This window comes from Ranitomeya variabilis, chromosome 4, assembly GCF_051348905.1.
Source record: "Ranitomeya variabilis isolate aRanVar5 chromosome 4, aRanVar5.hap1, whole genome shotgun sequence".
Classification (NCBI taxonomy): domain Eukaryota; kingdom Metazoa; phylum Chordata; class Amphibia; order Anura; family Dendrobatidae; genus Ranitomeya; species Ranitomeya variabilis.
Window position 1 is genome coordinate 493,615,652 of NC_135235.1, and position 27,727 is coordinate 493,643,378.

Consider the following 27,727-nt stretch of genomic DNA (forward strand, 5'->3'; position numbering starts at 1 on the left):
GTGCAATCGGACAACATTCTGAAAAAACAGAGGAACCAACTCAGAAGAAGAAGGCAACTTGGGCAGAGGAACCAAATGGACCATCTTAGAGAAACGGTCACAGACCACCCAGATGACAGACATCTTCTGGGAAACAGGCAGATCTGAAATAAAATCCATCGAGATGTGTGTCCAAGGCCTCTTAGGAATAGGCAAGGGCAACAGCAGTCCGCTAGCCCGAGAACTACAAGACTTGGCCCGAGCACAAATGTCACATGACTGCACAAAGACTCGCACATCTCGTGACAGGGAAGGCCACCAGAAGGATCTTGCCACCAAATCCCTGGTACCAAAAATTCCGGGATGACCTGCCAATGCAGAAGAATGTACCTCAGAGATGACTCTACTGGTCCAATCATCCGGAACAAACAGTCTATCAGGCGGACAACGATCCGGTCTATCCGCCTGAAACTCTTGCAAGGACCGCCGCAGATCAGGAGAAACGGCCGACAAAATTACTCCCTCCCTAAGGATACCTGTGGGTTCAGCATTACCAGGAGAGTCCGGGTCAAAACTCCTAGAAAGGGCATCTGCCTTAACATTCTTAGAACCCGGTAGGTATGACACCACAAAATTAAAGCGAGAAAAAAATAAAGACCAGCGCGCCTGTCTAGGATTCAGGCGCCTGGCAGTCTTAAGATAAATCAAATTTTTGTGGTCAGTCAATACCACCACCTGATGCTTAGCCCCCTCTAGCCAATGGCGCCACTCCTCAAACGCCCACTTCATGGCCAAAAGCTCCCTATTCCCAACATCATAATTCCGCTCTGCGGGCGAAAATTTGCGAGAAAAGAAGGCACAAGGCCTAATGACGGAGCAGTCGGAACCTTTCTGCGACAACACTGCCCCAGCTCCGATCTCCGAAGCGTCAACCTCAACCTGAAAAGGCAGATTCACATCAGGCTGACGTAACACAGGGGCAGAGGCAAAACGGTGCTTAAGCTCCTGAAAGGCCTCTACAGCATGAGGGGACCAATTAGCAACATCAGCGCCATGTCTGGTCAAATCAGTCAGTGGTTTAACGACATCCGAAAAACCAGCAATAAATCGGCGGTAAAAGTTGGCAAAGCCCAAAAATCTCTGAAGACCCTTAAGAGAGGAGGGCTGAGTCCAGTCACAAATAGCTTGCACCTTGACGGGATCCATCTCAATGGAAGAGGGAGAAAAAATATACCCCAAAAAGGAAATTTTCTGGACCCCAAAAACGCACTTAGACCCCTTCACACATAAAGAATTAGACCGCAGAACCTGAAAAACTCTCCTGACCTGCTGGACATGAGAGTCCCAGTCATCAGAAAAAATCAGAATATCATCCAGATATATTATCATAAATTTATCCAGAAAATCGCGGAAAATATCATGCATAAAAGACTGGAAAACTGAAGGGGCATTAGAAAGACCAAAAGGCATGACCAAATACTCAAAGTGGCCCTCGGGCGTATTAAATGCGGTCTTCCACTCATCCCCCTGCCTGATCCGCACCAAATTATACGCCCCACGAAGATCAATTTTAGAGAACCACTTAGCACCCTCTATACGAGCAAACAAATCAGTAAGCAATGGCAATGGGTATTGGTACTTAACAGTGATCTTATTCAGAAGCCGATAATCAATACATGGTCTCAAAGAGCCGTCCTTTTTTGAGACAAAGAAAAACCCAGCTCCCAAGGGAGAAGAAGATGGACGAATATGTCCCTTTTCCAAAGACTCCTTTATATATTCCCGCATAGCAGCATGTTCCGGCACAGACAGATTAAACAAACGACCCTTTGGATATTTGCAACCCGGTATCAAATCTATGGCACAATCGCACTCACGGTGCGGAGGTAACGACCCAAGCTTGGGTTCGTCAAAGACGTCTTGATAATCAGAGAGGAACTCAGGGACTTCAGAGGGAATGGACGACGAAATAGAAACCAAAGGTAAGTCCCCATGAATACCCTTACATCCCCAGCTCAACACAGACATTGCTCTCCAGTCCAAGACTGGATTGTGAGACTGCAACCATGGCAATCCCAGTACCAAATCGTCATGTAAATTATACAGCACCAGGCAACGAATAATCTCCTGGTGATCCGGATTGATACGCATGGTTACTTGTGTCCAGTATTGTGGTTTATTATTAGCCAATGGGGTGGAGTCAATCCCCTTCAGAGGAATAAGAGTCTCCAAAGGCTCTAAATCAAAACCACAACGATTGGCAAAGGACCAATCCATAAGACTCAGAGCGGCGCCAGAGTCAACATAGGCGTCCGTAGCAATGGATGACAAAGAGCAAATCAGGGTTACAGACAAAATAAACTTAGACTGAATGGTGCCAATGGAAACAGACTTATCAAGCTTCTTTGTACGCCTAGAGCATGCTGATATAACATGAGTAGAATCCCCACAATAGAAGCACAATCCATTCTTCCGTCTAAAATTCTGTCGCTCGCTCCTGGACAGAATTCTATCACACTGCATACTTTCTGGCGTCTTTTCCATAGACACCGCCAGATGGTGCACAGGTTTGCGCTCCCGCAGACGCCTATCAATCTGAATAGCCATTGTCATGGACTCATTCAGACCTGCAGGCACAGGGAACCCCACCATAACATCCTTAACGGCATCAGAGAGACCTTCTCTGAAAGTTGCCGCCAAGGCGCACTCATTCCACTGAGTAAGCACAGACCATTTACGGAATTTTTGGCAGTAAACCTCAGCTTCGTCTTGCCCCTGAGATAGTGCCATCAAAGTTTTTTCTGCCTGAAGTTCCAAATGAGGTTCCTCATAAAGCAAGCCCAAGGCCAGAAAAAACGCATCCACATCGCGCAACGCAGGATCCCCTGCTGGCAATGAGAAGGCCCAATCTTGAGGGTCACCCCTGAGCAAGGAAATCACAATCCTAACCTGCTGAGCAGGGTCTCCAGCTGAACGAGACTTCAGGGACAAATAAAGCTTACAATTATTTCGGAAATTCTGGAAGCTAGCTCTATTCCCTGTGAAGAACTCCGGCAAAGGAATTCTCGGCTCAGATACTGGAGCATGTACCACAAAATCTTGTAAATTTTGTACTTTCGTGATGAGATTATTCAAACCCGCAATTACACTCTGAAGATCCATTATTGTCAGGTGCACACAGAGCCATACAGAGATTAGGGGAAGAGAGAGAAAAAAAACTGCAGCAAGGCAAACTGGATGAAAAAAAAAAAAAAAATTCCAGCAGACTTCTTATAACTCTCCTTTCTCAACCTGGGTCTTTAACACTTTATGGGCCGGTCAAACTGTCATGATCTCTGCAGGCAGAGATCATAGCAAGCCTATAGAGGGACAAGCTCTCGGAAGATGGAACTATACTGACCATGAACTAAGCCTGCCGCGCAACTAGAAATAGCCAGGTAGCATTTCCTATTTATTGCTAGATGCCCAGCTCTGGCCTAAGACCTAAATAGCTAGCAGAGGGAAATATAAGACCTGGCTCACCTCTAGAGAAATATTCCAAAGAAGACAGTAGCCCCCCACATATAATGACGGTGAGTTCAGATGAAACAACAAACGCAGCAGGAAAATAGTCTTAGCAAATTTGAGGTCCGCTTACTAGATAGCAGAAGACAGATAGTATACTTTCATGGTCAGCAGAAAAACACTAACAAAACACCATCCAGAGATTACCTTAAACTCTGGCATTAACTCATAACGCCAGAGTAGCAATCCCTGATCAACGAGAGCTTTCCAGACACAGTAACAAAACTTCAGCTGTGAACTGGAACAAATAGGCAAAACGAAACATGGACAAAAGTCCAACTTATCTAGTAGTTGTCAGAAGCAGGAACAAGCACTGAGAGGCATCAGATAACATTGTTGACCGGCAAGAAACCACCAGAGAAATGAGCTTAAATAGCGACACCCACTACTGATGGAACCAGGTGAAACAGGAAAGAGGATGACAAGTCCAATTCCACAAGCGGCCACCGGGGGAGCCCAGAATCCAAATTCACAACAGGTGTCTGCCCCTGCCTGGTGTTGCCCTCAACTGAATAAAGCTGAGCTTCAACCTTCTGGCTCTCATTAAGTGTTTTTTAAAAAACAAAATGGTGGTTAGGGCCTACTAACGGCTTCTGCCCCTCCCTGGTGTTGCCCTCAACTGAATAAAGCTGAGCTTCTACCTTCCGGCTCTGATTAACTGCTGTTTTTAAACACATTGCTGGTTCCGGCCTACTAACGGTGTCTGCCCCTCCCTGGTGTTGCCCTCAACTGAATAAAGCTGAGCTTCTACCTTCCGGCTCTGATTAACTGCTGTTTTTAAACACATTGCTGGTTCCGGCCTACTAACGGTGTCTGCCCCTCCCTGGTGTTGCCCTCAACTGAATAAAGCTGAGCTTCTACCTTCCGGCTCTGATTAACTGCTGTTTTTAAACACATTGCTGGTTCCGGCCTACTAACGGTGTCTGCCCCTCCCTGGTGTTGCCCTCAACTGAATAAAGCTGAGCTTCTACCTTCCGGCTCTGATTAACTGCTGTTTTTAAACACATTGCTGGTTCCGGCCTACTAACGGTGTCTGCCCCTCCCTGGTGTTGCCCTCAACTGAATAAAGCTGAGCTTCTACCTTCCGGCTCTGATTAACTGCTGTTTTTAAACACATTGCTGGTTCCGGCCTACTAACGGCTTCTGCCCCTCCCTGGTGTTGCCCTCAACTGAATAAAGCTGAGCTTCTACCTTCCGGCTCTGATTAACTGCTGTTTTTAATCACATTGCTGGTTCCGGCCTACTAACGGTGTCTGCCCCTGCCTGCTGGTGTTGCCCTCAACTGAATAAAGCTGAGCTTCAACCTTCTGGCTCTCATTAAGTGTTTTTTAAAAAACAAAATGGTGGTTAGGGCCTACTAACGGCTTCTGCCCCTCCCTGGTGTTGCCCTCAACTGAATAAAGCTGAGCTTCTACCTTCCGGCTCTGATTAACTGCTGTTTTTAAACACATTGCTGGTTCCGGCCTACTAACAGTGTCTGCCCCTCCCTGGTGTTGCCCTCAACTGAATAAAGCTGAGCTTCTACCTTCCGGCTCTGATTAACTGCTGTTTTTAAACACATTGCTGGTTCCGGCCTACTAACGGTGTCTGCCCCTGCCTGGTGTTGCCCTCAACTGAATAAAGCTGAGCTTCAACCTTCTGGCTCTCATTAAGTGTTTTTTAAAAAACAAAATGGTGGTTAGGGCCTACTAACGGCTTCTGCCCCTCCCTGGTGTTGCCCTCAACTGAATAAAGCTGAGCTTCTACCTTCCGGCTCTGATTAACTGCTGTTTTTAAACACATTGCTGGTTCCGGCCTACTAACGGTGTCTGCCCCTCCCTGGTGTTGCCCTCAACTGAATAAAGCTGAGCTTCTACCTTCCGGCTCTGATTAACTGCTGTTTTTAAACACATTGCTGGTTCCGGCCTACTAACGGTGTCTGCCCCTGCCTGGTGTTGCCCTCAACTGAATAAAGCTGAGCTTCAACCTTCTGGCTCTCATTAAGTGTTTTTTAAAAAACAAAATGGTGGTTAGGGCCTACTAACGGCTTCTGCCCCTCCCTGGTGTTGCCCTCAACTGAATAAAGCTGAGCTTCTACCTTCCGGCTCTGATTAACTGCTGTTTTTAAACACATTGCTGGTTCCGGCCTACTAACGGTGTCTGCCCCTCCCTGGTGTTGCCCTCAACTGAATAAAGCTGAGCTTCTACCTTCCGGCTCTGATTAACTGCTGTTTTTAAACACATTGCTGGTTCCGGCCTACTAACGGTGTCTGCCCCTGCCTGGTGTTGCCCTCAACTGAATAAAGCTGAGCTTCAACCTTCTGGCTCTCATTAAGTGTTTTTTAAAAAACAAAATGGTGGTTAGGGCCTACTAACGGCTTCTGCCCCTCCCTGGTGTTGCCCTCAACTGAATAAAGCTGAGCTTCTACCTTCCGGCTCTGATTAACTGCTGTTTTTAAACACATTGCTGGTTCCGGCCTACTAACGGTGTCTGCCCCTGCCTGGTGTTGCCCTCAACTGAATAAAGCTGAGCTTCAACCTTCTGGCTCTCATTAAGTGTTTTTTAAAAAACAAAATGGTGGTTCCGGCCTACTAACGGTGTCTGCCCCTGCCTGGTGTTGCCCTCAACTGAATAAAGCTGAGCTTCAACCTTCTGGCTCTCATTAAGTGTTTTTTAAAAAACAAAATGGTGTTTAGGGCCTACTAACGGTGTCTGCCCCTCCCTGGTGTTGCCCTCAACTGAATAAAGCTGAGCTTCAACCTTCTGGCTCTCATTAAGTGTTTTTTAAAAAACAAAATGGTGGTTAGGGCCTACTAACGGTGTCTGCCCCTCCCTGGTGTTGTCCTCAACTGAACAAAGCTGAGCTTCCACATTCTGGCTTTCGGCCTATACTATCAGATATTAAACTGCATTTGGCCTACTAGTGTGGTTAGGCCCTTGAAACAGTGTCTGCTGCTCTTGGGTTTGCTACTCCACTGAACAAAGCAATGCCGCCTGTTTAGTCCTGTTACCAATTTTGATCTGCATTTAGCCTACTTTATTCTTTGGCCCTATATCTGTTTCCTCATCATCCTGCCCATTGCCCAGCCACTGCTAGATGAGTCTGCTGGTACATTGACCTAGACCACTACATTCCCCTTGTACTCTACACAGCCAGAATCTGACCCTGCTGAAAGTAAGGTTCCCCTTCCCGCATATTATACCACCTTACACAGGGACAAAGAGGAAGGTGCAGATGAAAGTGCAGGTTCCTTCATCAGGTGGGGGGGCATACTCGTTGGCGACATCACTGGCACAGGGCCACTCAGAGTACGCAAAAGTGTCGCTGCTGGTGGGAGGCGCCCCCGCCATGCAAACACACCGCCGTACTTTGAGGGGCCCTGTGCCAGTGCCAATGCGAACAAGTGGGCCCCCCCTGCTTGCTCAGGATCACAGCACTTGCAACGTTGAAATACTTACCTCTCCCTGCTCCACCGCCATGACGTAGTCCATGTTTCCTGGGCCCACTAAAACCTTGAACCAGCCCTACCCCCACAACTTTTGCCAAATGACCCCCAATTTCCAGTGCCCAACTATTATTATAAAGTTAATTAAGATTGACAAGCTTCAGAAAACAAGAATGGATGTTTTTGGCAGTAAAATGTGCACTGTAGGTGTTTTCCTGGCCTCCACTCACTGCCGGCTATGCTTCCCCATTGACTTGCATTGGGTTTCGTGTTTCGGTCGATCCCCGACTTTTAGCGATAATCGGCCGACTTCACTCGACTCGACTCTGGACTAAATCGGGTTTCACAAAACCAGACTCGATCTTAAAAAAATGAAAGTCGCTCAACCCTAGTCATCACTGCACTGCTACGCTACTTGTACAAACGACCAATATATGAAGTGTCGAGATCCAGCAGCTGGCGATGTTGCATATCAGGCGGTGCCCTGGCAGACTTTTCTGTTTTTGCAAAGTCTAGAGGGTTTACTTGACAACAAGAACAGTTGAAATGCGCACACGTTTTCTTGGACAAAGTCACTACCTTCCACAAGTGGTTACATTTCTTTCAGAAAATTTCCATGATTAAATTCAGGATTAGATTCAGGATTCAGCATTATTATGGATTATGTTTAGGGCACGAGTTACTTTAACCAAAAGTAAGACAGTCAGAATGTTCCAGGCATTCATTGTCCATCATGACAATGCCCAGTTGCAGTTGACAAAAAGCCATGAAGCATGAAATTTGTTGTTTTGTGCACAGCAGCATCTCATCCACTATATTTATTTTGTCCTCCATGCATTTAAACTGTAAAACTGCTTGGAATTACTTTACCTTACGTGAACGAAATGAATGAGGGTGATGAGTGAAATCAACATTGCACCCTGTGACTGCAACTTGTAGGATGTAGGAGAAGATGTAGGAGGAGACAGATAATCACCGTCGGGCAGTGGAAATAGGTGAAGCTCCCAGTTGTGGAGGCAACTGTTATGACCTGGTGGTTAGGGAGCCACACTGATATGACCTGGTGGCTAAAAGGCAAAATGGGACGAGCTCTGAGGAGGTGGTATCTTTACTGACCGCAGTTCGTAATCCTAACAACAACACTAGTAATAGCCGTGGGATGTTCCTGACTCTCCCTAAACACCTCGTCACAGCCTAAGAACTAACTACCCCTAAAGAAGGAAATAGAAAGCTATCTTGCCTCAGAGAAAACCCCAAAAGGAAAGATAGCCCCCCACAAATATTGACTGTGAGTGGAGAGGGAAATGACGTACACAGGAATGAAATCAGATTTTAGCAAAGGAGGCCAAAACTAAACTAGATAGAATAGAAAAGGATACTGTGCGGTCAGTATTAAAAACTAAAAATCCACGCAGAGTTTACAAAAATGAACTCCACACCGACTCACGGTGTGGAGGGGAAAATCTGCTTCCCCAGAGCTTCCAGCTAGCCTGAATATAACATAATGACAAGCTGGACAAAAAGAGACATAAATAGCTGAGCAATAGAGTCCAAAGCAAATGGACAAACAAAGAACTAGCAAAAACTTATGTTTTGCTGAAAAGGACAGGCCATATGAGAAATCCAAGGAGAGAACCAAATCCAACCAAGAACATTGACAGCTGGCATGAACTAAAGCCCAGAGCCAGTTTAAATAACAAATCCAGGCAAGACGATTAGTGAAGGTAGCTGCTACAGCTAACCTCAAGGAGCACCAGTTCCACTCGAAACCACCAGAGGGAGCCCAAGGGCAGAACTCACAAAAGTACCATTAACAACCACAGGAGGGAGCTCCAGAACGGAATTCACAACAGTACCCCCCCCCTTGAGGAGGGGTCACCGAACCCTCACCAGAGCCCCCAGGCCGATCAGGACGTGCCAAATGGAAAGCAGGAACCAAATCGGCAGCATGGACATCGGAGGCAACAACCCAAGAATTATCCTCCTGGCCATAACCCTTCCACTTGACCAAATACTGAAGCTTCCGCCTCGAAAAACGAGAATCCAAAATCTTCTCCACCACATATTCCAATTCCCCCTCAACCAACACCGGAGCAGGAGGATCAACGGAGGGAACCATAGGTACCACACATCTCCGCAATAACGACCTATGGAACACATTATGAATGGAAAAAGAAGCTGGAAGGGCCAAACGAAAAGACACCGGATTGATAATTTCAGAAATCTTATAAGGACCAATAAAGCGAGGCTTGAACTTTGGGGAAGAAACCTTCATAGCAACATGACGAGAAGACAACCAGACCAAATCCCCAACACGAAGCCGGGGACCAACACACCGACGACGGTTAGCAAAACGTTGAGCCTTTTCCTGAGACAACGTTAAATTGTCCACCACATGAGTCCAAATTTGCTGCAACCTGTCCACCACAGAATCCACACCAGGACAGTCAGAAGGCTCAACCTGCCCCGAAGAAAAACGAGGATGAAAACCAAAGTTACAAAAGAAAGGCGAGACCAAGGTAGCCGAACTAGCCCAATTATTAAGGGCAAACTCGGCCAACGGCAAAAAGGTCACCCAATCATCCTGATCAGCAGACACGAAGCATCTCAAATAGGTTTCCAAGGTCTGATTGGTTCGCTCCGTTTGGCCATTTGTCTGAGGATGAAATGCTGAAGAAAAAGACAAATCAATGCCCATTCTAGCACAAAAAGTCCGCCAAAACCTAGAAACAAACTGGGAACCTCTGTCAGACACAATATTCTCTGGAATACCATGCAAACGAACCACATGCTGAAAAAATAATGGAACCAAATCAGAGGAGGAAGGCAACTTAGGCAAAGGTACCAAATGGACCATCTTAGAAAACCGGTCACAAACCACCCAGATGACAGACATCTTCTGAGAAACAGGAAGATCAGAAATAAAATCCATGGAAATATGCGTCCAGGGCCTCTCAGGGATCGGCAAAGGCAAAAGCAACCCGCTAGCATGGGAACAGCAAGGCTTGGCCAGAGCACAAGTCCCACAGGACTGCACAAAAGAACGCACATCCCGCAACAAGGAAGGCACCAAAAGGACCTAGCAACCAAATCTCTGGTACCAAAAATCCCAGGATGACCAGCCAATACTGAACAATGAACCTCAGAAATTACCTTGCTAGTCCATCTATCAGGAACAAACAGTTTCCCCACTGGACAGCGGTCAGGTTTATCAGCCTGAAACTCCTGAAGTACCCGCCGCAAATCAGGGGAGATGGCAGAAAGAATCACCCCCTCCTTGAGAATACCAGCCGGCTCAAGGACTCCCGGAGAATCAGGCAAAAAACTCCTAGAAAGGGCATCAGCCTTCACATTCTTAGATCCCGGAATATACAAGACCACAAAATCAAAACGGGAGAAAAACAAAGACCATCGAGCCTGTCTAGGATTCAACCGCTTAGCAGACTCGAGGTAAATCAGATTCTTATGATCAGTCAAGACCACAACGCGATGCTTGGCTCCCTCAAGCCAATGTCACCACTCCTCAAATGCCCACTTCATAGCCAACAACTCCCGATTGCCGACATCATAATTATGCTCAGCAGGCGAAAACTTTCTGGAGAAGAAAGCACACGATTTCATCAAAGAGCCATCAGAACTTCTCTGAGACAAAACGGCCCCTGCCCCAATCTCAGAAGCGTCAACCTCAACCTGAAAAGGGAGAGAGACATCTGGCTGACGCAACACAGGGGCAGAAGTAAAACGACGTTTAAGCTCCTGAAAGGCCCCAACAGCCGCAGAGGACCAATTCATCACATCAGCGCCTTTCTTCGTCAAATCGGTCAGAGGCTTCACCACACTGGAAAAATTAGCAATAAAGCGGCGATAAAAATTAGCAAAGCCCAAAAATTTCTGAAGGCTCTTTACAGATGTGGGTTGAGTCCAATCATGAATGGCCTGGACTTTAACAAGGTCCATTTCAATAGCCGACGGAGAAAAAATGAAACCCAAAAAAGAAACCTTCTGAACTCCAAAGAGGCACTTAGACCCCTTCACAAACAACGCATTAGCACGAAGGACCTGAAATACCATCCTGACCTGCTTCACATGAGACTCCCAATCATCGGAAAAAAACAAAATATCATCCAGATATACAATCATGAATTTATCCAGATAACTCCGGAAGATATCATGCATAAAGGACTGAAACACAGATGGAGCATTAGAGAGCCCGAATGGCATCACAAGGTATTCAAAATGGCCTTCGGGCGTATTAAATGCTGTTTTCCATTCATCACCCTGTTTAATACGAACAAGATTATACGCCCCTCGAAGGTCGATCTTAGTAAACCAACTAGCACCCTTAATCCGAGCAAACAAATCAGAAAGTAAAGGTAAAGGGTACTGGAATTTGACCGTGATCTTATTGAGAAGGCGATAATCTATACAAGGCCGCAAGGAGCCATCCTTCTTGGCAACAAAAAAGAACCCCGCTCCCAATGGTGACGAAGACGGGCGAATATGCCCCTTCTCCAAGGACTCCTTTACATAACTCCGCATAGCGGCATGCTCTGGCACAGACAGATTGAAAAGTCGGCCCTTAGGGAACTTACAGCCAGGAATCAAATTAATAGCGCAATCACAGTCCCTATGAGGAGGTGGTATCTTTACTGACCGCAGTTCCTAATCCTAACAACAACACTAGTAATAGCCGTGAGATGTTCCTGACTCTCCCTAGACACCTCGTCACAGCCTAAGAACTAACTACCCCTAAAGAAGGAAATAGAAAGCTATCTTGCCTCAGAGAAAACCCCAAAAGGAAAGATAGCCCCCACAAATATTGACTGTGAGTGGAGAGGGAAATGACGTACACAGGAATGAAATCAGATTTTAGCAAAGGAGGCCAAAACTAAACTAGATAGACAGAATAGAAAAGGATACTGTGCGGTCAGTATTAAAAACTAAAAATCCACGCAGAGTTTAAAAAAATGAACTCCACACCGACTCACGGTGTGGAGGGGAAAATCTGCTTCCCCAGAGCTTCCAGCTAGCCTGAATATAACATAATGACAAGCTGGACAAAAAGAGACATAAATAGCTGAGCAATAGAGTCCAAATCAAATGGACAAACAAAGAACTAGCAAAAACTTATGTTTTGCTGAAAAGGACAGGCCATATGAGAAATCCAAGGAGAGAACCAAATCCAACCAAGAACATTGACAGCTGGCATGAACTAAAGCCCAGAGCCAGTTTAAATAACAAATCCAGGCAAGACGATTAGTGAAGGCAGATGTTACAGCTAACCTCAAGGAGCAGCAGTTCCACTCGAAACCACCAGAGGGAGCCCAAGGGCAGAACTCACAAAAGTACCATTAACAACCACAGGAGGGAGCTCCAGAACGGAATTTACAACAGGCAACACCAACCATCTTAGTTGTGGTGTTGAATTGCTGCCATTCAAAACATTCACCTAGTCAGCCATGACACTCATGTATTGTCATTGGCCATAGTTGCTGCTCCAAGTATTTATGGCTCAGTGCAGTGTGTAGCTCAAAGACAAGTCAAAAGAGCATCCCAAATTCTCCTGCATGTAAAAGCACAGAGTGGGCACTTGTATCTGTGGGAAACAATGGCACCTGGGTATCTTTTAGGGTACTGTCACACAGTGGCACTTTTGTCACTACGACGGTACGATCCGTGACGTTCCAGCGATATCCATACGATATCGCTGTGTCTGACACGCAGCAGCGATCAGGGACCCTGCTGAGAATCGTACGTCGTAGCAGATCGTTTGGAACTTTCTTTCGTCGCTGGATCTCCCGCTGTCATCGCTGGATCGTTGTGTGTGACAGCGATCCAGCGATGCGTTCGCTTGTAACCAGGGTAAACATCGGGTTGCTAAGCGCAGGGCCGCGCTTAGTAACCCGATGTTTACCGTGGTTACCAGCGTAAAAGTAAAAAAACCCAAATAGTACATACTTACATTCCGGTGTCTGTCCCCCGGCGTTCTGCTTCTCTGCACTGTGAGCGCCGGCTGGTCGGAAAGCGAGCACAGCGGTGACGTCACCGCTGTGCTTCCCGGCTGGCGCAGACACAGTGGAGAGAAGCAGAACGCCGGGGGACAGACACCGGAATGTAAGTATGTACGTTTTTTTTGTTTTTACTTTTACGCTGGTAACCACGGTAAACATCGGGTTACTAAGCGCGGCCCTGCGCTTAGTAACCCAATGTTTACCCTGGTTACCCGGGGCCTTCGGCATCGTTGGTCGCTTGAGAGCTGACTGTGTGACAGCTCCCCAGCGACCACACAACCAGTTACCAACGATCACGGCCAGGTCGTATCGCTGGTCGTGATCGTTGGTAAATCGTATAGTGTGACAGTACCCTTAGTTTGGCTGAGTGCATACTTAAAAGGCAGTCAACTGCACTATGTGATACCATACTGGCTAAACCACCACCAACTTTACCAGGTGGGAGTTTAGTTAGCACACAAGCAGATGACTAAGGGTACCGTCACACATTGAAATTTTCATCGCTGCGACGGCACGATTCGTGACGTCGCAGCGTCGTATAATCATCGCTCCAGCGTCGTAGACTGTGGTCACACATTGCAATCACTGCGCTGGAGCGATGCCGAAGTCCCCGGGTAACCAGGGTAAACATCGGGTAACTAAGCGCAGGGCCGCGCTTAGTAACCCGATGTTTACCCTGGTTACCAGCGTAAACGTAAAAAAACAAACAGTACATACTCACCCATCGGTGTCCTTCAGGTCCCTTGCCGTCTGCTTCCTGCTCTGAGTGCAGCCGTACAGTGCAGCACCGCTGCGCTCTGCTCTCACTTTCCGGCCGGCACTCAGAGCAGGAAGCAGACGGCAAGGGACCTGAAGGACACCGACGGGTAAGTATGTACGGTTTGTTTTTTTACGTTTACGCTGGTAACCACGGTAAACATCGGGTTACTAAGCGCGGCCCTGCGCTTAGTTACCCGATGTTTACCCTGGTTACAAGCGAAGACATCGCTGGATCGCTGTCACACACAACGATCCAGCGATGTCAGCGGGTGATCAAGCGACGAAAGAAAGTTCCAAACGATCTGCTACGACGTACGATTCTCAGCAGGGTGTCTGATCGCAGTAGCGTGTCAGACACAGCGATATCGTAATGATATCGCTAGAACGTCACGAATCATAACGTCGTAGCGATGGAAATTTCAATGTGTGACGGTACCCTAAGAGTAAATGCCTGTTTACTTGACGTACAATCAGGAATAGACATCTGATGATACAACGGAGAAGGAGGTGTACAAAGAGTATGACAAGAAGTGGTAGTGGATAAAGATGATGGTGATGATGACATTTGAGGATGCAACCGGGCTGAAAGCAAGACAAGCATAAGGAGAAGGGGTAAAACAATGACTTGAGGCCTCTCTGATTTTTTTGCTTTTCCCAAATGAGCAGGTAATTGCCGCTTTTTGTGCAGATGGAGTCATAGTTCCTAGTCTATGAAAGCGTGGACATTCATGGCTTAGTTTCTTGCTGCAGAGTGCCAAATCTTCACTTGGCAGCAACGTGCAAAAGAACACCCACAGTTGAGATGCCCACACTAGTGACCCGCCACCACCATGACCAGAGCTTTCAGGTGCTTTTTAACAGATTTTGCCACATGTTATCTCCACTGTGTATAGCTAAAATCAACACCTTCCGCTGATGATCTGACTTCATCGGTGCCCCAATCTGTTTCCCAGGCCTTACTCACCACAGAATAATCATCATCATTGTCAGGGGTAGATAGAGACAGAAGAGGGTTCCTGTGGAAGAACAGTATGTGGGCCCTTTACAGTCTATTAGCTATCATATTGCACAATTTTACTTGATTTAGGAGTAAAAGTGAGCCCCTTAACCTCTGGGCCCCAGTCCAGCTGCACTAGTTGCACCAATGGTATGTTCGATTTTGATCATAGTTATCATCAACAAATTTATTAATGGTCTTGTAGAGGGCATACAGAGTAGAATTTCAATATTTGCAGATGATACTAAACTTTACAAAGTTATCAACACACAGGAGGATATAATTTATTATTACAGAGAAATTTATGTTAGCCAGAGGCTTGAGCTCAGAGATAAATATTGAAGTTTAATGTAGATAAATGTAAGGTTTTGCACTAAAGCAGAGGGAATAAAATGTATATTTATGTACTAAATGGTAAAACACTGGGTAAAACTGTCTCTGAAAAAGACTGGGGTGGGAAACAAACTCCACTTTAGTGAACAGTGCCAGGCAGCTGCTGCCAAGGTAAATTAAATAATGGAATGCATTAAACGAGGTATAGATGCTCATGACAAGAAATTGTTTTGCTACCTCACAAGTGACTAGTGTGGTTACACCTAGAATTCTGTGTATAATTTTGCTCTCCAGTGTATAAGAAGGACATAGATGAGCTAGATGTTCCTAAATGTTCCTGTGCGGAGATAATCTTATAAATGTGCCCCTGCTGTGTACTGTGTAATGGTTATGTCTGACTGTACAGGGACATGGTCTGATCATACCACAGCTCCTGGGCAGGGGAATATACAGACATTGCATAATGGGATCACAGTTTATTCTTTATTTCATGTAAAACATTGCTTAAAGGCAGGCAGTGAACTGTTTTACCTAAAAAAAGAATCAGCTGTGATTCCATGTTGTAATGTCTGTATACTCTCTTTAGCTTTTTCCCCTGCCCAGGAGCTGTGGTATGATCAGACCATGTTCCTGCATGGTCAGACACGGCCATTACACAGCACACAGTAGGGCACATTTATAAGATTATCTCAGCACAGGAGCATTTTTTTATTCGCATCCAATTGTGGAACTTATTTTTATTCCAAGATCTAAAATGTGCTTTCTTCAAGGGATAACCCCTTTAATACTTGTAAATACATATGCTTGGACAGTACAGAGCTTTGTCTAAAGATCTTTTTACACCTAGACCTCCATTGATGACAAAGTAACATCCTCTATAATAGAGAAGAGCGGTGTTCGAGTCAAACTGTTCGCCAATTTCAAATTCGAGCTGTTTTGGGTGGTGTTCGAGTCATTCGACGAACCCGAACAATTTGCTTAAAATTCGGCTGTTCGAGTTTCTGTTCGATAACTGTTCGTTCACCAAAAGCCTAGCTTGATTTGCACATTAAAACTGTTTATCATTGTTAATAGACTGTTTTAGTGTATAGTGGGGGGGGGTTTCGGCTGATAGATCTGTGCTGAAATAACGCCGATCTCCATTTTTTTTTCTTTCCCGCATTTACAGAGGGGCAGTGCAGTCTCTCAGCCTATCAGCAGTGCACACACACACACAGCAATGTGCATGTGATGCACACAAGCAAGGACATGTGTCATTGGCTGTGTATGTCACATGTCCTTGCCCTGTAAGAACCAGCCATTTGCCCCGTCGCCACCATTTCCTCACTGCTGCAGCTTAGTGTTAGACGGCACTGCTGCTGCTGTGGGCGCTATACAGACTAAGAGTGTTTTTTTGGAGCGAATTGTCAGAGAGGTAGGTTTAGGGAGTCAGGAGGAGTTGGGACTAGTTGTAATATCAGCCCTTTTCAGGGTAGGTTACAGCAGTCCATAGCACTGTTTGCCAGGCAGGTCTGTGCCAGTGCTGTGCAAGTGTTTGTCACAGCATTTGGTGTAATCTAGCTCAGCCAATCCTTTTGGGCTAGTAGCATTGTCTGATAGTCATCTGAATAGCCCGCCTGTGAAGCTAGCTACACCGCCTGTGTATCTCAATTTTTACTGCATCTAACCCAGTAAATCATTTTGGGGTTTTGGGCTTAGTAGCAGAGTCTGCACGTCAGCAGAGTAGCCCGCCTGTGAAACTAACTATACCACCTGTATATCTCAATTTTTACTGCATCTAATCCAGTTAATAGTTTGGGGCCTAAGAGCAGTGTCTGCACGTCAGCAGAGTAGCCAGCCTGTGAAACAAACTATACCGCCTGTGTATCTCAATTTTTACTGCATTTAATCCAGTTAATAGTTTTGGGCTTAGGAGCAGTGTCTGCACGTCAGCAGAGTAGCCCGCCTGTGAAACTAACTATACCACCTGTATATCTCAATTTTTACTGCATCTAATCCAGTTAATAGTTTGGGGCCTAGGAGCAGTGTCTGCACGTCAGCAGAGTAGCCAGCCTGTGAAACAAACTATACCGCCTGTGTATCTCAATTTTTACTGCATTTAATCCAGTTAATAGTTTTGGGCTTAGGAGCAGTGTCTGCACGTCAGCAGAGTAGCCCACCTGTGAAACAAACTATACCGCCTGTGTATCTCTATTTTTACTGCATCTAATCCAGTTAATAGTTTTTGGGCCTAGGAGCAGTGTCTGCACGTCAGCACGTCAGCAGAGTAATATCGTGCTCACCACATAGAAAAAATCCCAGAAAAACAACCACGACAGAAAATATGATCATATAAACATCAATTTATTAGATATCATTAATTTAAAACATACAATGTAAAAAATAAATTAAAGAGCAATAAAATATATATGTATAAAATATACAAGTGCCTGTAGCTATCTGGCTGCCATATTTAAATAATTCAAATATCCATAAGGTCATTAGGAATAGCCCATTTAGGAAGTAAAAAACATGTGCATAATTATCTCAAGATAGTAATCACAATGTGCAAAATACAAGATAAAAAAAATATATATAGCAAATAAAAAACGGAAGTGCAATAATAACTAGATGGGTATTTCCTGAAGGAACTACAGATAGTGCTTTGGAATGGTGCCCGGGCTGCCCCTGCAAGACTTTCACACTTGGGTGCCCCTCAGATGCTGGTTTGGTAGTTGTAGCCCCTCAGGGTTGAGGATTTGGTGGGCGGGGCCACTCTGGGTCCGATTTGGGGGGCGGAGCCACTCTGGGTCCGATTTGGTGGGCCGGGCCACTATGGGTCCGATTTGGTGGGCCGGGCCACTCTGGGTCCGATTTGGTGGCCCGGGTCACTCTGGGTCCGATTTGGTGGGCCGGGTCACTCTGGGTCCGATTTGGTGGGCCGGGTCACTCTGGGTCCGATTTGGTGGGCCGGGTCACTCTGGGTCCGATTTGGTGGGCCGGGTCACTCTGGGTCCGATTTGGTGGGCCGGGTCACTCTGGGTCCGATTTGGTGGGCCGGGTCACTCTGACTGACAGCAGGATAAGGGAATGGCTGATAACAGAGAATAGACTGACAGCAGTACGGGGAATGGCTGATAACAGAGAGAAATAGACTGACAGCAGTACGGGGAATGGCTGATAACAGAGAGAAATAGATGGGTATTTCCTGAAGGAACTACAGATAGTGCTTTGGAATGGTTCCCGGGTTGCCCCAGCAAGACTTTCACACTTAGGTGCCCCTCAGGCGCTGGTTTGGTAGTTGTAGCCACTCTGGGTCCGATTTTGTGGGTGGGGCCCCTCAGGGGCCGATTTGGTGGGCGCTGTATACTGCGGGGCTCTGCGCTGTATACTGCGGGGCTCTGCGCTGTATACTGCGAGGCTCTGCGCTGTATGCTGCGGGGCTCTGCGCTGTATACTGCGCGGCTCTGCGCTGTATGCTGCGGGGCTCTGCGCTGTATGCTGCGCGGCTCTGCGCTGTATACTGCGGGGCTCTGCGCTGTATGCTGCGGGGCTCTGCGCTGTATGCTGCGGGGCTCTGCGCTGTATACTGCGCGGCTCTGCGCTGTATACTGCGCGGCTCTGCGCTGTATGCTGCGCGGCTCTGCGCTGTATACTGTGGGGCTCTGCGCTGTATGCTGCGCGGCTCCGCGCTGTATGCTGCGTGGCTCTGCGCTGTATAATGCGCGGCTCTGCGCTGTGTACTGTAATAATAATAAGACTACAGATAGTGCTTTGAAATTGTGCTGTACTGTCACTTTAAGAGCTGATATTATCTGGCAAAACTGTGCTGGGGTCATGTACAGTTCGCAAGCGTTGGCATAGTAACTGGGCCTGACTGCACATATCAATGAGCTAATCAGCCAGGTGGCAGGTACATTTCAAATTGCCTCAGAAACCCGGCCATTATAACCTATGGGAAAATTTCCCTATTGAAATGCATTACAATGAGGGGAAAAAACATTTTCAAACGCAAATTGCGCCAAAACTACAAATCCGATCGACACAAAAAATACTTAGCACACCTCTTGGGGACGCTGGCTTCGAAATGACACCTCACTGGAGTCTGTGAGTGAAGCGGTTCGGGCCGCATTACGTGCGGACTGAATAATAATAATAACTAGATGGGTATTTCCTGAAGGAACTACAGATAGTGCTTTGGAATGGTGCCCGGGCTGCCCCTGCAAGACTTTCACACTTGGGTGCCCCTCAGGCGGTCCGATTTGGTGGGTTGGGTCAATCTGGGTCTGATTTTATGGGCGGGGTAAATCTAGGTCCGATTCGGTGGGCGGGGTCACTTTTGGTCCGATTCTGTGGGCGCGGCCACTCTGGGTCCGATTCGGTGGGCGGAGCCACTCTGGGTCCGATTTGGTGGGCGGGGCACCTTAGGGACCAATTTGGTGGGTGGGGTCACTCGGTCCGATTTGGTGGGCTGGGCACCTCAGGGTCTCATTTGGTGGGCTGGGCACCTCAGGGTCCGATTTGGTGGGTGGGGTCACTCTGGGTCCGATTTGGTGGAAGGGGTCACTCTGGGTCTGATTTGGTGGAAGGGGTCACTCTGGGTTTGATTTGGTGGGCGGAGCCACTCTGGGTCCGATTTGGTGGGCGGGGTCACTCTGGGTCCGATTTGGTGAGCCGGGCCCCTCGGGGTCCGATTTGGTGAGCGGGGTAATCTACTATATAATTGTCTAAGGGCACTTCCGTCTTTCTGTCTCACAACACCGCTACGTCATCATCTCATGAGACCGCAATGCACTCTTGGGACCGGAGCGCGCAACAAGCATCGGGTACCGGCCACTCCAGGTGCAACAAGCATCGTGTACCGGCCGCTCTAGGAGGTGCAACAACCATCAGATACCGGCCGCTCCAGGAGGTGAGTATGTAACTTTTTTATTTTAATTCTTTTTTTTTTTTTTAACAGGGATATGCAGTATACTATGTGACTGGACAATATACTACGTGACTGGGCAGTATAACTACGTGGCTCTGCGCTGTATACTGCGTGGCTCTGCGCTGTATACTGCGTGGCTCTGCGCTGTATACTACGCGGCTCTGCGCTGTATACTACGCGGCTCTGCGCTGTATACTGCACGGCTCTGCGCTTTGTACTGCGCGGCTCTGCGCTATATACTGCGTGGCTCTTCGCTGTATACTACGCGGCTCTGCACTGTGTACTGCGCGGCTCTGCGCTGTGTACTGCGCGTGTCCGTGCTGTGTACTGCGTGTGTCTGCGCTGTATACTGCGCGGCTCTGCGCTGTGTACTGCGCGGCTCTGCACTGTGTACTGCACGGCTCTGCGCTGTATACTGCGGGGCTCTGCACTGTATACTGCGGGGCTCTGCGCTGTATACTACGCGGCTCTGCGCTGTATACTGCGCGGCTCTGCGCTGTATACTGCGTGGCTCTACGCTGTGTACTGTGCGGCTCTGTGCTGTATACTGCGCGGCTCTGCGCTGTAAACTGGGCGGCTCTGCGCTGTGTACTGCGCGGCTCTGCGCTGTATACTGCGCGGCTCTGCGCTGTATACTGCGCGGCTCTGCGCTGTGTACTGCGCGGCTCTGCGCTGTGTACTGCGCGGCTCTGCGCTGTGTACTGCGCGGCTCTGCGCTGTGTACTGCGCGGCTCTGCGCTGTGTACTGCGCGGCTCTGCGCTGTGTACTGCGCGGCTCTGCGCTGTGTACTGCGCGGCTCTGCGCTTTACACTGCGCGGCTCTGCGCTTTATACTGCGCGGCTCTGCGCTGTGTACTGCGCGGCTCTGCGCTGTGCACTGCACGGCTCTGCGCGGTATACTGCGCGGCTCTGCGCTCTGTACTGTGCGGCTCTGCGCTGTGTACTGCGCGGCTCTGCGCTGTATACTGCGCGGCTCTGCGCTGTGTACTGCGCGGCTCTGCGCTGTGTACTGCGCGGCTCTGCGCTGTGTACTGCGCGGCTCTGCGCTGTGTACTGCGTGGCTCTCCGCTTTATACTGCGCGGCTCTGCGCTGTGTACTGCGCGGCTCTGCGCTGTGTACTGCGCGGCTCTGCGCTTTATACTGCGCGGCTCTGCGCTTTGTACTGCGCGGCTCTGCGCTGTGTACTGCGCGGCTCTGCGCTGTGTACTGCGCGGCTCTGCGCTGTGTACTGCGCGGCTCTGCGCTGTATACTGCGCGGCTCTGCGCTGTGTACTGCGCGGCTCTGCGCTGTGTACTGCGCGGCTCTGCGCTTTCTACTGCGCGACTCTGCGCTTTGTACTGCGCGGCTCTGCGCTGTGTACTGCGCGGCTCTGCGCTGTGTACTGCGCGGCTCTGCGCTCTGTACTGCGCGGCTCTGCGCTGTGTACTGCACGGCTCTGCACTGTATACTGCGTGGCTCTGCGCTGTGTACTGCGCGGCTCTGCGCTGTGTACTGCGCGGCTCTGCGCTGTGTACTGCGCGGCTCTGCGCTTTATACTGCGCGACTCTGCGCTTTGTACTGCGCGGCTCTGCGCTGTGTACTGCGCGGCTCTGCGCTGTGTACTGCGCGGCTCTGCGCTGTGTACTGCGCGGCTCTGCGCTGTATACTGCGCGGCTCTGCTCTGTGTACTGCGCGGCTCTGCGCTGTGTACTGCGCGGCTCTGCGCTTTGTACTGCGCGGCTCTGCGCTGTGTACTGCGCGGCTCTGCGCTGTGTACTGCGCGGCTCTGCGCAGTGTACTGCGCGGCTCTGCGCTTTATACTGCGCGACTCTGCGCTTTGTACTGCGCGGCTCTGCGCTCTGTACTGCGCGGCTCTGCGCTGTGTACTGCGCGGCTCTGCGCTGTGTACTGCGCGGCTCTGCGCTGTGTACTGCGCGGCTCTGCACTGTGTACTGCGCGGCTCTGCACTGTATACTGCGTGGCTGTGCAATATACTTCGTGGACATACATATTCTAGAATACCCGATGAGTTAGAATCGGGCCACAGTCTAATAATCATAAGACTACGGATAGTGGTTTGGAATTGTGCTGTACTGTCACTTTAAGAGCTGATATTATCTGACAAAACTTGTGACCTGGTGAGCTGATGTAGACTTCATAGGCGTTGGCATAGTAACTGTGTCTGACTGCGCATATCAATGAGCTAATCAGCCAGGTGGCAGTTATTTTTAGAAATTGCCTCAGAAACCAGCCCATTATAAACGTATGGGACAATTTCCCTATTGAAACGCATTGAAAGACTTTTTTCAAACACAAATTGCGCAAAAACTACAAATCCGATCGGCATGAAAAATACTTAGCACACCTCTCAGGAACGCTGGCTTCGAAATGACACCTCACTGGAGTCTGTGAGTTTAGCGGTTCGGGCCGCATTACGTGCGGACTGAATAATAAGAACTAGATGGGTATTTCCTGAAGGAACTACAGATAGTGCTTTGGAATGGTGCCCGGGCTGCCCCTGCAAGACTTTCACACTTGGGTGCCCCTCAGGCGGTCCGATTTTGTGGGTTGGGTCAATCTGGGTCTGATTTTGTGGGCGGGGTAAATCTAGGTCCGATTCGGTGGGCGGGGTCACTTTTGGTCCGATTCTGTGGGCGCGGCCACTCTGGGTCCGATTTGGTGGGCGGAGCCACTCTGGGTCCGATTTGGTGGGCGGGGCACCTTAGGGACCAATTTGGTGGGTGGGGTCACTCGGTCCGATTTGGTGGGCTGGGCACCTCAGGGTCTGATTTGGTGGGCTGGGCACCTCAGGGTCCGATTTGGTGGGTGGGGTCACTCTGGGTCCGATTTGGTGGGCGGGGTCACTCTGGGCCCGATTTGGTGGAAGGGGTCACTCTGGGTTCGATTTGGTGGAAGGGGTCACTCTGGGTCTGATTTGGTGGAAGGGGTCACTCTGGGTCCGATTTGGTGGGTGGAGCCACTCTGGGTCCGATTTGGTGGGCGGGGTCACTCTGGGTCTGATTTAGGGGGCGGGGTCACTCTGGGTCCGATTTGGTGGGCCGGGCCCCTCGGGGTCCGATTTGGTGGGCCGGGCCTCTCGGGTTCCGAATTGGTGAGCGGGGTAATCTACTATCTAATTATCTAAGGGCACTTCCGTCTTTCTGTCTCACAACACCGCTACGTCATCATCTCGTGAGACCGCAATGCACTCTTGGGACCGGAGCGCGCAACAAGCATCGGGTACCGGCCACTCCAGGTGCAACAAGCATCGTGTACCGGCCGCTCTAGGAGGTGCAACAACCATCAGATACCGGCCGCTCCAGGAGGTGAGTATGTAACTTTTTTATTTTAATTCTTTTTTTTTTTAACAGGGATATGCAGTATACTATGTGACTGGACAATATACTACGTGACTGGGCAGTATAACTACGTGGCTCTGCGCTGTATACTGCGTGGCTCTGTGCTGTATACTGCGTGGCTCTGCGCTGTATACTACGCGGCTCTGCGCTGTATACTACGCGGCTCTGCGCTGTATACTGCGTGGCTCTGCGCTGTGTACTGCGCGGCTCTGCGCTGTGTACTGCACGGCTCTGCGCTGTGTACTGCGCGGCTCTGCACTGTGTACTGCGCGTTCTGCGCTGTATACTGCGCGGCTCTGCGCTGTATACTGCGCAGCTCTGCGCAGCTCTGCGCTTTGTACTGCGCGGCTCTGCGCTATATACTGCGTGGCTCTACGCTGTATACTACGCGGCTCTGCGCTGTGTACTGCGCGGCTCTGCGCTGTGTACTGCGCGTGTCCGTGCTGTGTACTGCGCGTGTCTGCGCTGTATACTGCGGGGCTCTGCACTGTATACTGCGGGGCTCTGCGCTGTATACTACGCGGCTCAGCGCTGTATACTGCGCGGCTCTGCGCTGCATACTGCGTGGCTCTACGCTGCGTACTGCGCGGCTCTGCGCTGTATACTGGGTGGCTCTGCGCTGTGTACTGCGCGGCTCTGTGCTGTGTACTGTGCGGCTCTGCACTGTGTACTGCGCGGCTCTGCGCTGTGTACTGCGCGGCTCTGCGCTTTATACTGTGCGGCTCTGCGCTCTGTACTGCGCGGCTCTGCGCTGTGTACTGCGCAGCTCTGCGCTGTATACTGCGCGGCTCTGCGCTGTGTACTGCGCGGCTCTGCGCTGTGTACTGCGCGGCTCTGCGCTGTGTACTGCTCGGCTCTGCGCTGTGTACTGCGCGGCTCTGTGCTGTGTACTGCGCGGCTCTGCGCTGTGTACTGCGCGGCTCTGCGCTGTGTACTGCACGGCTCTGCGCGGTATACTGCGCGGCTCTGCGCTTTATACTGTGCGGCTCTGCGCTCTGTACTGCACGGCTCTGCGCTGTCTACTGCGCGGCTCTGCGCTGTGTACTGCTCGGCTCTGCGCTGTGTACTGCGCGGCTCTCCGCTTTATACTGCGCGGCTCTGCGCTTTATACTGCGCGGCTTTGCGCTGTGTACTGCATGGCTCTGCGCTGTGTACTGCGCGGCTCTGCGCTGTGTACTGCACGGCTCTGCGCTGTGTACTGCACGGCTCTGCGCTTTATACTGCGCGGCTCTGCGCTGTGTACTGCACGGCTCTGCGCTGTGTACTGCGCGGCTCTGCGCTGTGTACTGCACGGCTCTGCGCTTTATACTGCGCGGCTCTGCGCTGTGTACTGCACGGCTCTGCGCTGTGTACTGCGCGGCTCTGCGCTGTGTACTGCGCGGCTCTGCGCTTTATACTGCGCGGCTCTGCGCTTTATACTGCGCGGCTCTGCGCTGTGTACTGCGCGGCTCTGCGCTGTGTACTGCGCGGCTCTGCGCTGTGTACTGCGCGGCTCTGCGCTTTATACTGCGCGGCTCTGCGCTGTGTACTGCGCGGCTCTGCGCTGTGTACTGCGCGGCTCTGCGCTGTGTACTGCACGGCTCTGCGCTTTATACTGCGCGGCTCTGCGCTGTGTACTGCACGGCTCTGCGCTGTGTACTGCGCGGCTCTGCGCTGTGTACTGCACGGCTCTGCGCTTTATACTGCGCGGCTCTGCGCTGTGTACTGCACGGCTCTGCGCTGTGTACTGCGCGGCTCTGCGCTGTGTACTGCGCGGCTCTGCGCTTTATACTGCGCGGCTCTGCGCTGTGTACTGCGCGGCTCTGCGCTGTGTACTGCGCGGCTCTGCGCTGTGTACTGCACGGCTCTGCACTGTATACTGCGTGGCTGTGCAATATACTACGTGGACATGCATATTCTAGAATACCCGATGAGTTAGAATCGGGCCACAGTCTAATAATCATAAGACTACGGATAGTGGTTTGGAATTGTGCTGTACTGTCACTTTAAGAGCTGATATTATCTGACAAAACTTGTGAACTGGTGAGCTGATGTAGATTTCATAGGAGTTGGCATAGTAACTGTGTCTGACTGCGTATATCAATGAGCTAATCAGCCAGGTGGCAGTTATTTTTAGAAATTGCCTCAGAAACCAGCCCATTATAAACGTATAGGAAAATTTCTCCATTGAAACGCATTGAAAGACTTTTTTCAAACACAAATTGCGCAAAAACTACAAATCCGATCGACACGAAAAATACTTAGCACACCTCTCAGGAACGCTGGCTTCGAAATGACACCTCACTGGAGTCTGTGAGTTTAGCGGTTCGGGCCGCATTACGTGCGGACTGAATAATAAGAATAAGAAGAAGTTTACCACGGTGGAATAACAGTATAGTGCTTTGTTCCAAAGCACTATAATAAGAAGAAGTTTACCACGGTGGAATAACAGTATAGTGCTTTGTTCCAAAGCACTATAACTAGATGGGTATTTCCTGAAGGAACTACAGATAGTGCTTTGGAATGGTGCCCGGGCTGCCCCTGCAAGACTTTCACACTTGGGTGCCCCTCAGGCGCTGGTTTGGTAGTTGTAGCCCCTCAGGGTTGAGCTTAACCCCTGGGGACCTGCTGAGGCCACTTGCGCCTCCTAGGGCCCATTTTTTGATCTTCAGAAAATGTAAGAGCAAATTAAAAATGGAAATTGCAGATCTGACATCGGCCAACATGTGGAAGATCCCCAGAACATATAAGGTGAAGTTTAAATGTGTCAAGATTAGGGTTGAGCTGAACCGTTCCCTGAGGTTCGTTATTAGTAGCGAATCTTGTGTGTTTGTATTCACTTTTGGTGCATACGAACACACGCTGAAAGTTCGTTCCCCCCAATTTTTTTTTTTTCTGTCATCTTACCTGTCGGCGGCGTGGGGTCAGCAGAGCAGGTTTCCAGGATCAGCACCATTCACAGGTCCCGGCATCAGCACCATCAGCAGCTCCCGGCATCATCACCATCGGCAGGTCCTGGCCTCATCACCATCGGCAGGTCCCAGCATCATCGGCATGTCCCAACATCAGCACCATCGGGAAGGTCTCGGCATCAGCACCATCGGCAGGTCCCGGCATCAGCACCATCGGCAGGTCACAGCATCATCACCATCGGCAGGTCACAGCATCATCATCATCGGCAGGTCCCACAGCATCGGAGTAGCAGGTCCCGGCATCAGCAGCATGTGAGATGACAGCGAAAGAGCAGGTCCCGGCATCAGTGGAGTCAATGGGTTAAGAGCAGGGACTCTTCCGGAGCTCTGGAGTCCCTGCTCGTAACCCATTGACTCCACCGCCTATGCCGCTATGCATATGCATATGCGTACACATAAGACAATATGCGTACGTATATGAGAGAATATGTGTACGCATATTAGCGAATATATGTACGCATATTAGCGAATATGCATACGTACAGTATATACGCACTTTTTCCCCTATTGCGTATGTTCGTATTCGTGTGTATTAGTATTCAGATTCGTACAAAAAAAAGTTAGTATTTGGAAATGGTTCCAACTAACGGCAAAAAGACGGTTTCGGCTCATCCCTAGTCAAGATCACTAGCAATATCGTCTGCCAAAAGCGGCTACCAAAGATCTAGCAATCAGATTTCTCTAAGCTTAAACTTGGTCGAGAACCGGGCACCAAGCAATCATTTGCTCATCTCTATCTGCTAGCAGATGATATTGCAACCAATATTGTATTGTGTAAAGCCCACCATGCAAAATTCTCACATTCATTTGTTTGTCTACTTTTTTGTACCACAATGATTGTATATGAGGTCTTGGTTAGTATTCTGCCCAAATTTCAGTTTTTAAAAACGTAATTTATGCAAAATGCAACTCTTAAAAAAAAAAAAGTAGCTGAAAATTTGTGCAGCAATACGTAAGCTCGCAAGCCACGTCAAGGCTCCTCATCTTCTTGCGAGTCCTAACTAACTAAAAAAAATAAAAGGGGAGACTATCTAAGCTAGGGTGGTCAAAATTTAGAGTAGCCAATGTACATTTGGCTTTGCGAATAAAAAAAAAAAGTTTGATTGCAAAAAATTCTTTTTTTTTTTTTTTTTACATTTTACTCCTTTTATTTGCATTTAGCAGAGGAGCCATTAATAATGGCGTGTATTATAGGACAGGAGCTGCGTCTCTAGTATCAGGACCCCTGTGGAGCCTGAGCTCCGGGAGACAAATCGTCCTCCTATTGTAAGACAGAAGAGACACAACTCGATGATACAGAGAAAGGCGAAGAAAACCCCCGGAGATCCGAGTCTCAGGGGGGAAAGAAAATTCCTTCCTGACCCCAAATATGGCGGTTGGTTCAGGGTCTGTCATGTTTCGTTTTTCTGCCCTGTGGGTGTCCAGCTACAGGAAACTACAAAGAGGCGAATATTGAGA

General features: G+C 49.2%; 1 protein-coding gene across 1 annotated transcript in view; it reads left to right on the top strand.

Annotated features, from left to right (window-relative positions):
- Window positions 1-27,727, top strand: part of LOC143769060 (agouti-signaling protein-like) — a 457,900-nt gene that overhangs the window by 124,399 nt on the left and 305,774 nt on the right. The gene's annotated exons all lie outside the window — the stretch shown is intronic.